We start from the raw sequence: 17,718 nt of genomic DNA on the forward strand, positions 1-17,718 counted from the left end.
CTTTTTTGTGTGTCAGCGAAAAGTGTAGTTGATGTTTAGCTGCTGTCCCCCTTTCCCTCACAGACTGTTTTTGTTTTATTGGTTTGCCTTTTTACATTTTTACATACTCACCTACCAGAGAGGGGGAACTTTGAACGGGGGCCATTGTAGCTTTCAGAAGACTGGAGGGAGCAGCCATTCTAATCCCTCTGACAGCACTGCTCCACAGGAATTGACCACTGCTATTTCCAGGGCCAGTCCACAGAGCTCTGCACTGTGGGCTTTTTTTATCATGTCTGCTGCTGACAGAACTACTGTGGTTTGCAGTCTCTACCTGCAGTGTATTAGCCATGGTGAAAGTACTAGTAAATTGTGTACCACATTCATGGGAAGACATATGACTCTAGATCACAAAGGTTGGTGATTGAAGCAGCAACTAAATGAAATAAGTCATCAGCAAGTGGGCAGCACTTCTTACTTTCCACATCTCTTCACTCTCCACCAAAATTCTGCTGCTGCATGTTCAGCAACATCTGCGACCTCTAGTAACAGAGTCTTACAAAGGGTTTCCGAGAGTTATTATATGCCATGTCAAGTGTGAAAGAGGGTAATGGTGCCATGCAGTTTAGGATAAAGTGAAGGCAGAATTTGTATACACCTACCACAACATCTACAGCAGAATCCTACTCAAGGCAGGTGCCTCTTCCATACTTAGTGTAGTAGCTTGTGGAATCAGCCCCCTTCTGTGAGTTTTTGGTCTACGCTAAACCACGATGGCAGGTATGAGTGAGCTGCTATTTTTTTGCCCAGAAGGCCATCTCTGCCCTCACCAGCATGTGGAATGTAATGTGCCTGTGTTGCTGAACTATGTTGTCAGCAGCCGGGTGCACATGAGCCTGAATACTTGGTCCAGTAAGCATGAGCAGGGTTGCTACATATCCTTCACAGCACACTAGTCTAGTCTACTGGTGGCTTGGAAAGATGCAGGCTGTGGCACACCGCTGGAGCTTGTGGTGATTCTCTGTGCCTTTTATATTGTTAAAATCGCAGTCGCCTGTATTCTCCTCTTCTCTAACCTCATCCTACAACTGCTCAGAGTCACAATTCCAGACAAATGAAATGTCCGAAGCATGTTTTGTAGCCGGACCTCAGCTGCAAAATTTCTAATGTTTTCTGCTTGGCACCTTGCAGTTTGCAAGCTTTTCCAGTGTGAAATTGAGTTGCATGGTAAATCCTGTGTTGAATCTCAAAGTTTGTGGCCTATTCCAGTTATGAGGCTGTATAAAAGTTCCACACAATGCTTTGGAAGGTGTAAACCAAGTTGTCAAATGTTACTGTTTTCTACATGGAAAATCCTGTGTTGCACATCAAAGCATGTGGCTTTTTTCAGTGCTCTGCCACTGTTACGGTACACAATCTTCCTGCTGTTTGACCCCAGCAGTGTTTGCTGCAGGGAAAATTGTGTAATGTGCCTCGAGATTGTGGCCTATTCTGGTTTACTGGCATTTAAAAATATTCATGGTTTACTCTTAGATAATATACTCTAATAATAATTTCAAGATAAAACCTGCCTCATCTCTCACTATTAAATTATGGTTTAACCAAACTGTTTGCATACTATCTATTCCCTGCACAATATTTTGGGTATTGTCTCTCAAATTATACACTCTATTGTTTATTTCAAGTTAAAACCTGCCTCCTATCACCCTGTTATATTGAGGTCAAACCAAGCTGCTTATTTACATAACAATAATGTCACTTAAATTATGCAATCTAATGTTTATTTCATGATAAAACATGCCTAATCTCTCCCTCTTATATTGTGACTAGACTTGTGCACAACAGAAAATTTAGTTTAGTTTCGGTTCGTTGTCATTCGTAAAATACATAATTTAGTTCTGTTATATTTGTTATGTTACGTTAATTTGTTTTCGGATAATTTGTTATTTCTGTAGTGTGTCGATATTCGTTATACTGAATCTCGGATCATGTCAAATTCATTCGTTATATCCGATTTCATTTCTTTCATATTACTTGAGATTTGAGATTTATGTATGTATATTGATACGTGTTAATGATTTGTAGTTTGGAAAGTTGTTTGTTTATTGAATCTGCACACAATGACAATATCTTTTCTCCTCTGCTCAAATACAATACAACACCCTTCTCACACAGTTCTCAGGAATGCACTTTGCCAGTAATCCAACCTCCAGCACAAAATTAATCAGCTGATTGGACTCTAATGCCACATACACACGGTCGGATTTTCCAGTGGAAAATGTTCGATGGGAGCTTTTTGTTGGAAATTCTGACTGTGTGTATGCTCCATTAGACATTTTCCATCGGAATTTCCGACACACAAAAGTTTAGATCTGGATCTCAAATTTTCCAACAACAAAATCCCTTGTTGGAAAATCCGATTGTGTGTACACAATTCCGATGCACAAAGTTCTATGCATGCTCGGAATGAAGCAGAAGAGTGGGGTCCTGTGCACCTTTGGCTCTGTTTCAGGTTTGAATTCAGGCAAAAATGCAGGCCTGGTTCACCCCTGAATGGATGCACCAGATCCCTGCTTCGAGCTGCATCTGATTTAAGTGTGAACCCAGCCTTAAAATAATTGTTGGGAGTTAGTGGTATCTATGCATGTATATGTATGTGCTTCACCGAACAATATAGCTGAAAACCACATGTGGCTTCCAAGCTATTGCATAAGCACAACTAATGTATAGGGATTTTGTTGCTTTTTCAAAATTGTGGGAAATTCTTGTGCAAACATGCAGAAATATATAGCTGTGTCCAATATGTTCTGGCATGGTGTGTTCGGTATAGCGTGTTGGGATAAACCCTTTTGGGGGACAGTAGCAACACTGGAAAGTATTTTGATTTCCACAGTGCAACATTATTGGTATAGTTTTATTAACCACTTCCCGCCCGGCCTATAGCAGAATGACAGCCGGGCGGTGGTTCAGTTATCCCAACTGGGCATCATATGACGTCCTGCAGAATAACAGCCGCCGCGCACCTGTGGGACCGCACATCCTGGCGATCGGTGGTGCAGTGTGTCAGTCTGACGGAGGCTCTTTACTACATGATCAGACGCACATGTCCAATCGTGACCTGTTTACATACTATCCAGCCATTGAACAATATGTGTAGCTATTGTCTCTGGAAATAATCCAGTCTAATTTTTATTTCAAGATATACTGTAGCTGTTTTGTCTCATTATTTTACATTTTGATCTTACAAAGCTGCTAACATACTGCCCAGTCACTGAGCAATATGTGCAGGTATTTTCTCTGAAATAATCCACTCTAATTTAAATTTCAAGCTAAAGCTGCCTCATTTCTCCCTCTTAAATTGCAGCCTATCAAAACTGCTTATACAGTTAGGTCAATATATATTTGGACACCGGCACAATTTTACAGTTGTTTTCAGGTATTTACCAAAACATATTCAAGGTATAGTTATTTAATAGATATAGGCTGAAAGTGCACACTCTCAGGTTTAATTTGAGGGTTTGTACATCAGAATTGGAGGAAGGGTTTATGAATTACAGCTCTTAAGATTAGCCACCCCCCTTTTTCAAGGGATGAAAAGTAATTTGACCATTGAATCAAAAGCTGTTTTAATGGCCAGGTGTGGGCTACTCCTTCATTATTCATTCATCAATTTAGCAGGTAAAAGGTCTAGAGTTGATTCTAAGTGTGATATTTGCACTTGGAATCTATTGCTGTGAACCTACATCATGCGCTCAAAGGAGCTGTCCATGCAAGTGAAACAGGCCATTACAAGGCTTCAAAAATTAAACAAATCCATCAGAGAGACACCAGTGACATTAGGAGTGGCCAAATCAACAGTTTGGTACATTCTGAGGAAAGAAGAATGCACTGGTTACCTCAGCAACATAAAAGGCCAGGATGTCCAAGGAAGACAACGGTGGTGGATGATCGCAGGATCCTCTCTATGGTAAAGAAAACCCCATTCACAACATCCAGAAAAGTGAAGGACACTCTCCAGGAGGTGGGCATATCCTTGTCAAAGTCTACAATCAAGAAAAGACTTCAGAGGAGCAAATACAGAGGCTTCACCACAAGGTGCAAACCTACCATAAGCCCGAAGAATAGAAAAGCCAAAATAGACTGCCAAAATGCATCTAAAAAAAAAAATCTGGAAAAGCATTCTTTGAAAGAATGAAACTATGATTAATTTGTACCAGAATAACAGGGGAAAAAAAGTGTGGAGAAGGCTTGGTACAGCTCATGAGCCAAAGCACACAACGTCATCTGTAAAACATGGTGTGATGGCATGAGCATGCATGGCTTCCAGTGGCATTAGGCCATTGGTGTTTATTGATGATGTGACAAAAGACAGAAGCAGCCAGATGAATTCTGCAGTGTGTAGAGATATACTGTCAGCGCAGATTCAGCCAAATTCAGCAAATTTGATTGGACAGCTCTTCACGGTACAGATGGACAATGATCCAAAACACACTGCAAAAGCAACCCAGGAGCTTTTTAAGGAAAAGATGTGGAATGTTCTGCAATGACTGAATCAATCACCTGATCTCAACCCAATTTAGCATGCATTTCACTTTCTGAAGGCAAAACTAAAGGGAGAAAACCCGCAAACAAAGAACAACTGAAGTTAGAGCCTGGCAAAGCATCAGAAAGGAGGAAACTCAGTCTTTAGTAATGTCCATGGGTTCCAGACTTCAGGCGGTCATTGCCAGTAAAGGATTCTCAACAAAATATAAAAAATTAACATTTTATTTACGATTATATTAATTTGTCCAATTAATTTGAGTCCCTGAAAATGGGAGGACTGTGTATAAGAATGGATGCAGTTCCTAAAATTTGTACTTGATGTTTATGTTCAACCCTTGAATTAAAGCTGAAAGTCGTCTATTCATTTGGATTGTTTCATTTTAATTTTATTCTGGTGGCATACAGAGACAAAAGTATGAAAATCGTGCCTGTGTCCAAATATGTATGAACCTAATTGTATACTGCCCAGCCAATGAACAATTTTCTGTGGATATTGTCTCACAGCTATTGTACAGAATGTCTCCAATGCACCCTCTGTATTAGAGATGTACGTTTTGGTAAGGCTTAAGCCTTAAATCAGATCTGGGTTTGAAATGTTTTGATTACTTATTTGAAAAAAACAATTTGGTCTGACTCATACTCATCTGGTCTTACAACCATGTCATCTTTCCAAACACTCACAAGAATTTAAAGGCTACATTTGCCCGAAACTCAATTTTTTCAGTTATGAATGGAGATTTTTAAGCTATCTACTAACTTTTAATACATTTGGAATTCATTCGTGAATCCGCTATGCTAGTATTACAAACTCTAATCTTACATGAACCAAAGACCCAATGCTACTTGAACATAAGGAAAAGTATCACTCTAATGCCACATACACATTGAACATTGATTGCACATTCCGACAACAAAATCCATGGATTTTTTCTGACGAATGTTGGCTCAAAATTGTCTTGCATACACACGGTCACACAAAGTTGGGCGAACGTCAAGAACCCGGTGACGTACAACACATACGACGAGCCGAGAAAAATGAAGGTCAATAGCCAGTGCGGCTCTTCTGCTTGATTCCGAGCATGTACAGAACTTTGTGTGTCGGAATTGTGTGCAGACGATCGTAATTTCCAACAACAGATTTTGTTGTTGGAAAATTTGAGATCCAGATCTCAAATTTTGTGTGACGGAAATTCCGATGGAAAATGTCCGATGAAGCCTACACATGGTCGGAATTTTCAACAAAAAGCTCCCATCGAACATTTTCCGTCGGAAAATCTGACCGTGTGTACAGGGCATTACTGTTGCATTCTCCAATATGTAGAATAAAGACTTCTTAAAAGAAAGAAACAAATCCTCCTAAATACTGTAGCAGGTGGACACACTACAACATAAATAATCTGCAAAGGCCTTGCTGCTAGGATATATATGATGAGGACAAGTAACAGCCCACCATATTCGCTCATAATTGATAAACCAGTCTAGGATTCTTCCAGAATACCACTGTAAAACACAAATAATTTAACTAATCTATAATTGCCTAACAGACTCCATAACTGACCATGTTTATGTCTTAACTAGTAAATGTCTAAAATGCAAATGATTGTAACATTCTGAATACATATAAAATGAGAAAATTGATGAAGGTGAATATAACAAAGGTTACCCCATGAACGCCTACTCTCTGTTTATATGATAAGTTTATTGTATTATATAATTCGCACCCTTGAATATGTCATCTAAACATTTGCCACTCTTGAGCGGTGCTAAAACCTTCTCGATGAACAAGATCATGTTATGCTTTAATGTGGAGCTACATTGACCTTTGCTTCAGCAGGAGAGTACTTAGTAGATTATAATGCAGCTTGTATCAAAAATTAAGTCAGATGTCACTGAATAATGTACAGGAAAAATAGACTGGCAGATGTATTAAAATGTGAGAGTGCCATTGAACTTTGTTAGCAATTTTCACATAAAATATATTAACTGCAGAGCAGTTCTATATTCCTGATGTTAAAGTGCAAATTTATGAAATGTGTTAAAATTGCGTTAGTTAGGCAATATGAATTTTAGAATTAATAGAAGAAAAAATAGTAAACTGAAGTCAATAATGGATGTTTGCTCGTCGCTAAAATACTAAACTTTTTTTTCTGCATAGAAAATACTTCCTCTTTTACTGTGCAGAGAACTAGTGCCCAAACAGATAATTTCCCAATGATCGTTTTGGAAACTCTGATAATTTCTATCCAAAAAAAAAAAAGAAAAAAAGGAACATGGAATATTTTCTTTTATAGCCACAACACTAACGGCACAAACTCATTTTCCAGGTCTGACATTCACCAGGTGACCTCTCTTGTTTGTCCCTACATGTTTTCCAAAATATAAAAGTGAAATAGAGTCCCAAGGGTACTGTACTTGAAAGGTTATGAGAGTTAGAGAATTTCACCCATGCCTGCCAAATCAGCAGATGGCTTGTGATTATAATTATATGCATCAATAAAACGAATAATCTTTACAAAATTTGAATTTCTACTAAAGTAAGGGATTTGGTAAGCAGATGCAACCGAATATATTTTCTTTAACCCATTCTGCTGGTTGCCCTAGCAAGAATGCTTTTCATTTACATCACTGGCTGGAGTTTTTTTTTTTTTAACTGATTGCCTTCTAAGTAGATTTTGTTGATGTAATTAAAAAACAATACACTAATTTTACTAGAAATGAATGTTAAACATTTTGAAGATTAAAAATACAATACTACTGTACATCAATCTGACTATCTGAACTCAGACTTAAAAAATAAAACAATACAAAATTGTTATGTGCACAGTGTCATTTCTATAAAAAGCAGAAGAAAACAACATTGGACCAAAGTCTAGATTACTTTCCTTGTTTCCTTTTTCTTTTGTAAATTATTTTTATTTACGTTTTAGATTTAGAACAAGCAAATTACAAGCAACACAAAATGAAACTTTTTACCACTTTACCCAGACATGTTGTCCTTGTTGCCTTTTTATATGCCATAAAAGATGACATTTGATAGGTCATTGTGGGCAATAACTCTACTTTAGGTCCAGTTTTATTTTCCTCATTTAAAACTTAAAATAGTCCTGTAAATGCAGCTATTAAAAAGTACTGGAACTGCAAAGGCTGCTAACATTCAAATTAGGTAAACAAAGCACTCTTTTTTTGCATTCCTTTTAGGCCGAGTTGTGAATTGGATGTCCAATTCGCATGACAGGAGATTGTGCCCGGCTCTCAATGAAGACGGTTCAGAGAGCTCTGGGGCAGGTGTGGCGCCGATTGCACAGGGGTCCTGTGCACCTTTGGCCCTGTTTCAGGTTTGAATTCAGGCAAAAATTCAGGCCTGAATCACCCCTGAATGGATGCACCAGATCCCTGCTTTGAGCCGCATCCAATTTTAGTGTGAACCCAGCCTTAAAATAATTGTTGGGAGTTAGTGGTATCTATGCATGTATATGTATGTGCTTCACCGAACAATATAGCTGAAAACCACATGTGGCTTCCAAACTATTGCATAAGCACAACTAATGTATAGGGATTTTGTTGCTTTTTCAAAATTGTGGGAAATTCTTGTGCAAACATGCAGAAATATATAGCTCTGTCCTATATGTTCTGGCATGGTGTGTTTGGTATAGCGTGTTGGGATAAACCCTTTTGGGGGACAGTAGCAACACTGGAAAGTATTTTGATTTCCACAGTGCAACATTATCGCTATAGTTTTTTTAACCACTCCCCGCACAGCCTATAGCAGAATGGCGGCCGGGTGGTGGTTCAGTTATACTAACTGGGCGTCATATGACGTCCTGCAGAATAACAGCCGCCGCACGCCTGTGGGGCTGCACATCCTGGCGATCAGTGGTGCCGTGTGTCAGTCTGACGGAGGCTCTTTACCACATGATCAGATGTGTCCAATCACGGCTGATCACAATGAAAACAGGAAGAGCGATTGTCAGACGCACGTAGAGGAGAGCCGATCGGTGGCTCTCCTGACAGGGGGGGTCTGTGCTGATTGTTTATCAGCACAGCCCCCCTCAGATCCCACCCAGGACCACCATCATGCTGCCCAGGACCACCAGGATGCTCATCCACACTGGACCACCAGGTATGCCCCCCTAAACCACCAGGGAAATGCAAATCTGTGCCAAGGCAGCTGCCAATCAATGCCCAGGCAGCTGCCAATCAGTGCCCACTTACAATGCCTACCACTGCCAGTGCCACCAGGGATGCCTATCAGTGCCGCATATAAGTGCCACGTATCAGTGCCCATCGATGCCACCTATCAGTGCCCAGCAGTGCCACCTATCGGTGCCACCCATAAGTACCCATATTTGCAGCCTTTCAGTGCCCATCAGTGTCGCCTATCAGTGCCTATCAGTGCCACTCATAAGTGCCCATCAGTGCCACCTATCAATGCCCATCAGTGCTGCATATCAGTGCCACCCATCCGTGCCACATATCATTGCCCATCTTCGGTGCCTGTCAGTGCCTGTCAGTGCCCACTCATTGGTGCCACCTCATCGGCGCCGCCTTATCAGTGCCCATCATTGCCACCTTATCAGTGCCCATCAGTGAAGAAGAAAACGTACTTATTTACAAAATTTTATAACAGAAACAAAAGCAAAACTTTTATTTTTTTCAAAATTTTCGGTCTTTTTTTATTTGTTTAGCAAAAAATAAAAAACGCAGAGGTGATCAAATACCACCAAAAGAAAGCTCTATTTGTGGGAATAAAATGGTAAAAATGTAGTTTGTAACATGACCGCGCAATTGTCATTTAAACAGCGACAGCGCAGAAATCTGAAAATTGACTTGGGCAGGAAGGTGGGTAAGTGCCTGTTATTGAAGTGGTTATTATGCAGACTGATGCTCCAGTAAACCTTACAATTAACCCTTGTACACATGGTCAGAGATTCTGATGGAATGTGTCCTATCGGACCGTTTTGTCGGATAATCCGACTGTGTGTGGTATGCATCGGACTGTTTCCGTCTGAATATCTGTCGGACCCAATTTTCCAACTTGTTGGAAATATTTTCCGACAAACTGGTCCGATCGGACATACTCCGATCATGTGTAGAGAATTTTGATCGGACAAAGTGCCACGCATGCTCAGATCAAATTTCGACACCAAAGCTATTGGTTACTAGCGTGAACGTAGTCCCGTCGTAACGAAATAACGTCATCACGTTATGAACGATCGGATTTTCCGAAAACTTGGTTTCGGACACAATCCGTCGGACAAAATGCGTCGGACAAAATCCAACGGATTTGGTTGGCAGAATGTCCGACCGTGTGTACAAGGGCTTAATGATGCAGATACATAACAACAAATCTTATAATGTACTTTTATGACTTGTACTTTCTGGCTACTGATATCCTATGACACATGACTAAGTTAGCACATCTACAGTGCCCTGAAAAAGTATTCATACTTCTAGAAATTTTCCACATTTTGTCATGTTACAACCAAAAACATAAATGTATTTTATTGGGATTATATGTGATAGACTAACACAAAGTGGCACAACATTTTGAAGTGGAAGGAAAATAATAAATGGTTTTCTATTTTTTTTACAAATAAATATCTGAAAAGCATGGTGTGCATTTGTATTCAGCCCCCTTTACTCTGATACCCCTAAATAAAATCTAGTGAAACCAATTGCCTTCATAACTCACCTAATTAGCAAATAGAGTCCAACTGTATGTAATTTAATCTAAGTCTAAATACAGATGTTCTGTGAAGCTTTCAGATGTTTGTTAGAGAATCTTAGTGAACAAACAGCATCATGAAGGCCAAGGAACACATCAGACAGGTCAGGGATAAAGTTGTGGAGAAGTTTAATGCAGGGTTAGGTTATAAAAAAAACATTCCCAATCTTTGAACATCTCACAGAGCATTGTTTAATCCTTCATCTGAAAATGAAAAGAGTATGACACAACTGCAAACCTACCAAGGCATGACCATTTACCTAAACTTACAGGCGGGCCAAGGAGAGCATTAATCATAGAAGCAGCCAAGAGACCCACGGTAATTCTAGAGGAGCTACAGAGATCCACAGCTCAGGTGGGAGAATCTGTCCACAGGACAACTACTAGTAGTACACTCCACAAATCTAGCCTTTATGGAAGAGTGGCAAGAAGAAAGCCTTGATTAAAATAAAGCCATAAGAAGTCCTGTTTGCAGTTTGTGAGAAGCCATGTGGAACACACAGCAAACATGTGGAAGAAGGTGCTCTGGTCAGATGAGACCACAATTTTACTTTTTAGCCTAAAAGCAAAGTGCTATGTGTGACGGAAAACTAACACCGCACATCACCCTGAACACACCATCCCCACTGTGAAACATGGTGGTGGCAGCATCATGTTGTGGGGATGCTTTTCTCCAGCAGGGACAGGGAAGCGGGTCAGAGTTGATGGGAAGATGGAAGATTCTCGTCTTTTCATAAATTTTGGAGGGACGTCCACTTCTTGGTAATGTCACTGCTGTGCCATATTTTCTCCATTTGATGAGGACTGTCTTCACTGTGTTCCATGGTATAGGTCAGTGATGGCGAACCTTGGCACCCCAGATGTTATGGAACTACATTTCCCATGATGTTCATGCACTCTGCAGTGTAGTTGAGCATCATGGGAAATGTAGTTCCAAAACATCTGGGGTGCCAAGGTTTGCCATCACTGGTATAGGTAATGCCTTGGAAATTCTTTTCTATCCTTCTCCTGACTGACACCTTTTAACCACTTTCAGACCGGACCATTTTGCTGGTAAATGACCAGAGGTCTTTTTACACTTTGGCACTGCGCTGCTTTAACTGGTAATTGCGCGGTCATGCAATGTTGTACCCAAACAAAATTTGCGTCCTTTTCTTCCCACAAATAGAGCTTTCTTTTGATGGTATTTGATTGCCTCTGCGATTTTTATTTTTTGCGATATAAACGTAAAAAGACCGCAAATTTTGAAAAAAAATGATATTTTCTACTTTTTGTTATTAGAAAAATCCAATAAACTCAATTTTAGTCATACATTTAGGCCAAAATGTATTCAGCCACATGTCTTTGGTAAAAAAAAAGTCAATAATTGTATATTTATTGGTTTGCGCAAAAGTTGTCACATCTACAAACTAAGGTACGTTTTCTGGAATTTACGCAGCTTTTAGTTTACGACTGCCTATCTCATTTCTTGAGGTGCTAAAATGGCAGGGCAGTACAAAACCCCCCCAAATGACCCCATTTTGGAAAGTAGACCCCCTAAGGAAATTGATAAGAGCCCATTGAATATTTTATTTTTTTGCCTCAAGCGATTGAATAATGACAAAAAAAAAATTTTTTTTTTTTTACACAAAGTTGTCACTAAATGATATATTGCTCACACATGCTGGCGTATGTGAAATGACACCCCAAAATAAATTCTGCTGCTTCTCCTGAGTACGGGGATACCACATATGTGGGACTTTTTGGGAGCCTAGCCGCGTACGGGGCCCCGAAAACCAAGCACCGCCTTCAGGCTTTCTAAGGGCGTAAATTTTTGAGTTCACTTCTCACTACCTATTACAGTTTTGAAGGCCATAAAATGCCAAGATGGCACAAAACCCCCACAAATGACCCCATTTTAGAAAGTAGACACCCCAAGCTATTTGCTGAGAGGCATGTTGAGTTCATGGAATATTTTATATTTTGCCACAAGTTGCGGGAAAATTACAAACTTTTTTTTTTTTTTTTTTTTTTTCACAAAGTTGTCACTAAATGATATATTGCTCACACATGCCATGGGCATATGTGAAATGACACCCCAAAATAAATTCTGCTGCTTCTCCTGAGTACGGGGATACCACATATGTGGGACTTTTTGGGAGCCTAGCCGCGTACGGGGCCCCGAAAACCAAGCACCGCCTTCAGGCTTTCTAAGGGCGTAAATTTTTGAGTTCACTTCTCACTACCTATTACAGTTTTGAAGGCCATAAAATGCCAAGATGGCACAAAACCCCCACAAATGACCCCATTTTAGAAAGTAGACACCCCAAGCTATTTGCTGAGAGGCATGTTTAGGAATGGAACTGTCCAGTTATGATGATCCCTACAATCAGAACTATACACAATGAGTTTGTTTAGCTGTTTTAGAAGATTTAGGAGCACATGTTTAGAAGTTCCATTCGGCTAAATAAACTCATTGAAAAAAAAACTTCTACAAAAGATGCAAAAATATTTAATACTCACCTCACCTGCCGCCCAGACAATCGATCTATGTTGTATAGCAGAAGAAACTGCTGCTTCAAGGCTAAGTTCACCTTTACAGAACAAAATAATAAATGCACATATTTTTGCATTAAAAATTTTTTTTGCATCTATCCTTTTTTTGTGCAGAAGACTGGAAATCATAGCACCCATGCTCAGTAGATTATGGGTGCAATGTAGGCTCCTGCAGATGATTCAGCTCATACATCTGTACAGGCTTTCTGTTTGAAAACTGGAGTACATGTCAGAAGACTAAGAGACCACTTATCAGAGCTCCCACAGCCCAGTAAAAATACAAGTCTGTCAGGGTTTTTCACCTTACTGCATAGAATGCAGTAAGGTGAAAAACCTCCTATGCTGCAGCTGCCTCCTAGAGCCCCCTTATACTTGCCTGAACCCAGTCTTTCCAGCGACGGTGATGGGCACACCAGCTCCAGCCGGTGTGTCTTGGTCCCCACTGGATAGATTGATAGCAACAGGAGCCATTACCCCCCCACTGCAGTAAATCAAATTCAATGACATGGGAGCCGGGGGTGGAGCCAGGTCCTGATGTCTGTGGCAATGGACGGAGCAGCAGGACTCGAGAGCGTGCCCGCAAGAGTGCCCTCAGCTAAAGCACTTCTCCGTTGGGGCACTCGAGAAGAGGAGGAGCCAGGAGCACCATGGAGGGATCCCAGAAGAGGAGGATCTGGGCCACTCTGTGCAAAACCCTTGCACAGAGGAGGTAAGTATGGCATATTTGTTATAAAAAAAACAAGACTTTATAACCCCTTTAAGCCTTAAGAGAGCTTTAGTTTAAATATTCACCTTAGTTGTGTTTTCATACTTGTCTTGGGTTTTAACTCAAGACTTTGTGAAAAATAGCAGGTTATAAATAACATATTGAATGAAAATGTATTATGCCAAAAAATAAATATGGCATTTTTGGAATTGTGGCATTTGAAATAATTCTCAGATATTGCACACATAAATAGTACTATCAATTTCACCCAACTAAGCCATTCTGTTAAAGATCTTTGAAAAGTTTGCTACCATCTCTGACTTGGAGGTTATTGAAGCCAAATCAAAGGCCCTTAGTTTGACTCTCTCCCCACAAGACTTTGCCTCCCTAAAAACTTTGTTAGCTTTTTTTTTGTCTACTGACTCAATCTAAGTCCTGGCATATACCATGGTTGGGCAAAATCACAGACATTAAAATGACACTCCTCCTCAAAATCTTGTACCTTTTCTTGCCAGTTAACGAGCCCTTATATCACATGCATATACTTCAACAATGCTTTTCCCACTTTATATGGTGACACCCAAAACTCCCTAGACCCACATTTTTTTTGCCCAAAATACGGAGTAGTCTGGGGCTCCCCCATCTAATACACAACTACCATACAGCTCAAATGGTCCAACTGACCAAATTGCACTCGACAGTGAAGTGCAGTGCATATATATATTAAAAAACACATCACTTTACACTCCCTCACCCTCTGGGACTGAATAAAACACTGGAGAGATCATCTCCCACCCCACTTTTCTATGTTATCTTTCATGTAGAAGCCCTCACTGTACCCAGCCTATACTTATGCTGCCTCTTTCTAATCCGTGTTTGATTTAGCAGGCCCTGATGGGATCTTCCCTTTCTCAAGGCAATGCCAATGCATTCATGTGCCACCAACAGAACTTGTTTGGCTACTTTCAAATTAAATGGAGTGCTTTTAGGGCTGCAAGGAATTGGGAACATACCTTTGTATCTGGTGAGCATGCCCCATGGTTCACAGGTGCTGGACAAAAGTCATTGACCTTCTCTCCATAGCGTTTGGCAAAACTATTGCTCCAGATCCCACTAAAGCTATTCTAAATACCCCCCCCCCCCCCCCAGGCATTACCACTATGCATTTCAAGCTTCTAAACAGACAGTGGGAGCTGCCTGAAAAATCTCCTCTCTTAATCTAAATGTTACACATGCCATCCTACATGACCATGTCCCCACATATACTAAAATTTGGCAGCAGTGGATAGATATGTTCCTTCCCACTGTCAGGAGCATATAATGTTCCTGTTCCAGGACAGCTGCTGGTCTCATTCCAGCATCCTGGTTTTGGCTGAGCTGCGCCCTCCTTCTCTAAATGACCACCTGCAGGGTGATTAATGTAGACACAGCCTTTGGGTGGAGACCAAACCTGTTTTAAGCCTGCCAGGCCCTTAAATTCATGATTATGATAGTGTTTACAACACATGCTTCAAGCTCCCTGTTTGCTTGCCTTGTTGCTTTGACCTTTGCCTGATCAGTCCTGCCTGCTAGTTTGGATCCCCTTGTTATCTACCTTTTATTGGACTTTGGACTAATTTCTGGACCCTGAGTGCTTTCTGAACATTGTCTGCCTTGAACCTGGACTTCCATTGGATCACTCCGCCTGTTTGCCAACTGCAAGTACATATTTGCTGTGATCAGCTCGCATCTGCCCCAGCGTGGTAGCCAGGCACTATAGCACTGTGTATAAGAGCTGGGAGCTGAGCAATCAGTGGTCTTTGATTGCTTAGTTCTTGCTGTAGAGGCTGTGAGGGACTGATGCACAGTGTACTGGTAGGCCTGCTTGCCTTATGGTAAAGGGGGCTGCTATGGGTGAAGAACACAGAGCCAGCTATAGTGCAAACTTTTATACCATGCTACTTGACCTATAACAGCGCACTCCTTCCCTTTATCATCACAAGTAGCCTCCTCACCATGACATTGGCCCCCTCCGGGAACCCCCCTTTGCCCTTCTTCCCTTACCTCACCCGCTCACCTTCCTACTTCCCTATCCTTCCTACTTCCCTATCCTCTCACTCTTTTACTATTACTTGAGGGATTCATTGTTTCCCATCATAATTTCTGTGCTCATTGGTTTATGACCTCTAGTTATAATGTAAGTTCTTTTAGCGCAATATAAGTGGCTTCAGCCAACATTCTGTAATGTATGGCCCATCTTCCTTAAGTGTTGTGTAGATTATTTGAAAACCTGAATAAAAATCTTCGGCTAGAAAGAATATAAATTTCATTAATCTAACATACTGTATACATAATGCAAACATATGAAATGTAATAATTTAGCCCATTGCATTTTTTTTATTATTTTCCTTTAGCATATTTAGGCATTTTTGATCCCATAGACTTGAAAATGTCTGTAAACATGTGATATGTGCATTTTTGCATGTATTTTTACACCTGAAACATTTCTCTTCTGCTATAGAACCCCTCTCTTCCCCTTACTCAACTTGAGAAAAAAACACCTGAAGATTGATACATAAAAAATGCCTGTAACACACCTGGTATATGTCTGAAGACTTTCAAATATTTTCTGATCGTTAACCTAAAACCTGAATTCAAAACCCAATAGGTTTATTGGTCATACCCAAGTTAAGGTATAACTAAAGGGAAAACATTTTTTTAGTTTAGAGTATAAATGGATTAGAATAGCTGTCAGCTTTTTATTGCTACCTCTTTCCCCCGTTAGGGAGATTCACCCTCTCTATTAGTCCCATTTACCATATCCTTAAAAGTGAAAGTAAAAGAAAATCCCAAATCTTGGGTTGTTCCCAGAACAGCAATAGAGGGGAGATCTTCCAATGGGGACACTAGTTTTGGTGGCCTGAGGACCCCCAGTGAATTCCCTTAATTTGCAGGGATTTCCTCGCACTTCCTATTATGGGCAGCATGTGAAGGTAAATCTCCTCAATGGGTAAAAAAACAAAACCAAAAGGGGTTAAAGTCCTCCCTTACTCTATCCAAAGTGAAAAAAAAAGTTTTGCCAATAATTCTATTTCGACTTCTTACAGCCTGCATTTTGTACCAGTTTCAAGTTTGATTACAGGTTATCGACATCTGAAATGAACCTTCCGATACTAACTAATGGAATATGGTTATATAACACTGACTGTAATCATTTAATCCACAAGTTCTTAGTACAATATAGCAATTTGTTCTTGAACTGACATGATTTTGAATGTATTTATCAATCATTTCCTTTTATTCGTGTAAGCAAAAACACTTTCTCTGTGATATTCAGTATCAAATTACTGTACTAAGCAAAACCTCATTTGACCTTTGAAATCTAAGACTGTACTCTGCTCCATATGTTGCACAGAGTATGTACATAGTAACCGAATACTACCAACACACACAAGGTTTGCTTGAAAGACTATTGTGCAGTATGCTGTAATTATAATTGTTTTTGTAGGTTTTGGACAGGCAGCTAAAAATGTATATGTTGTGTGTACGTTATCATGATTAGCCATACTATAATTTTGCAACTAATGGGTTAGAACTTAGAAAATCTAAAAATATAAAAGAAGACCAGTCATTTATCATTCACACTTCAATTCTTGCTCTCTCTAAGGCCTCTATATTTTAGGTATACATAAATGCACAGATATATTAAAAATATAAAATTGACTTGGATTATCGCTTCTCTGTCTTTTGACTAAGATCAAGTGCAGTATCTGTTCTTATCAGTTTCCAGAGGAGGTGCTGTGCTACTCCCAAAGGGGAGAGCTATGCAAATCCAGTGGTGTAATTGCACCTGGAAGGGTAGTTTCAGATACTGGGGGCCGATCAATGGTTGAGAGGAGCCACCTGGAAGGGTGCTCCTGGGGGGGATGGGTGCTGCACCGGGTCTGGACAGAGGGTCGGGTCCCTGGCCTTCTGGACTAGATTGGTGTAGTCCTTGCTCCAGTCAGTTTTTCGGGGGAGAACACTGGCCCACCTTTCCGGGGGGGGGGGGGCAGTTAGTAATTTCCGCATGTAATTAAGTAGGAGTGACAGGAGCGGTGGTTGATCCTTGGGGTCAGGGGCTCTCCCTAAGCTCTCAGAACTCCAGGTCTTTCTGGTTTGGGTGGGGGCAGCATTGACTGGGCTGTTGGTCAGGTTTGAGAGTAAAGCCCGTGGTGAATGTGCCCCTGGAGTGGCAGTCCGGGGGTGT

General features: G+C 40.5%; 1 protein-coding gene and 1 pseudogene across 7 annotated transcripts in view; one reads left to right on the forward strand and one right to left on the reverse strand.

Moving 5' to 3' along the window:
* ST18 (ST18 C2H2C-type zinc finger transcription factor) overlaps positions 1 to 17,718 on the reverse strand; it is a 322,431-nt gene that overhangs the window by 265,053 nt on the left and 39,660 nt on the right. The gene's annotated exons all lie outside the window — the stretch shown is intronic.
* Positions 17,201 to 17,306, forward strand: LOC143999764 (U2 spliceosomal RNA; annotated as a pseudogene).

Source organism: Lithobates pipiens, unplaced genomic scaffold (assembly GCF_037356315.1).
Source record: "Lithobates pipiens isolate NorthernLeopardFrog02 unplaced genomic scaffold, aLitPip1_a1.2 Scaffold_19, whole genome shotgun sequence".
NCBI classification, from domain to species: Eukaryota; Metazoa; Chordata; class Amphibia; order Anura; family Ranidae; genus Lithobates; species Lithobates pipiens.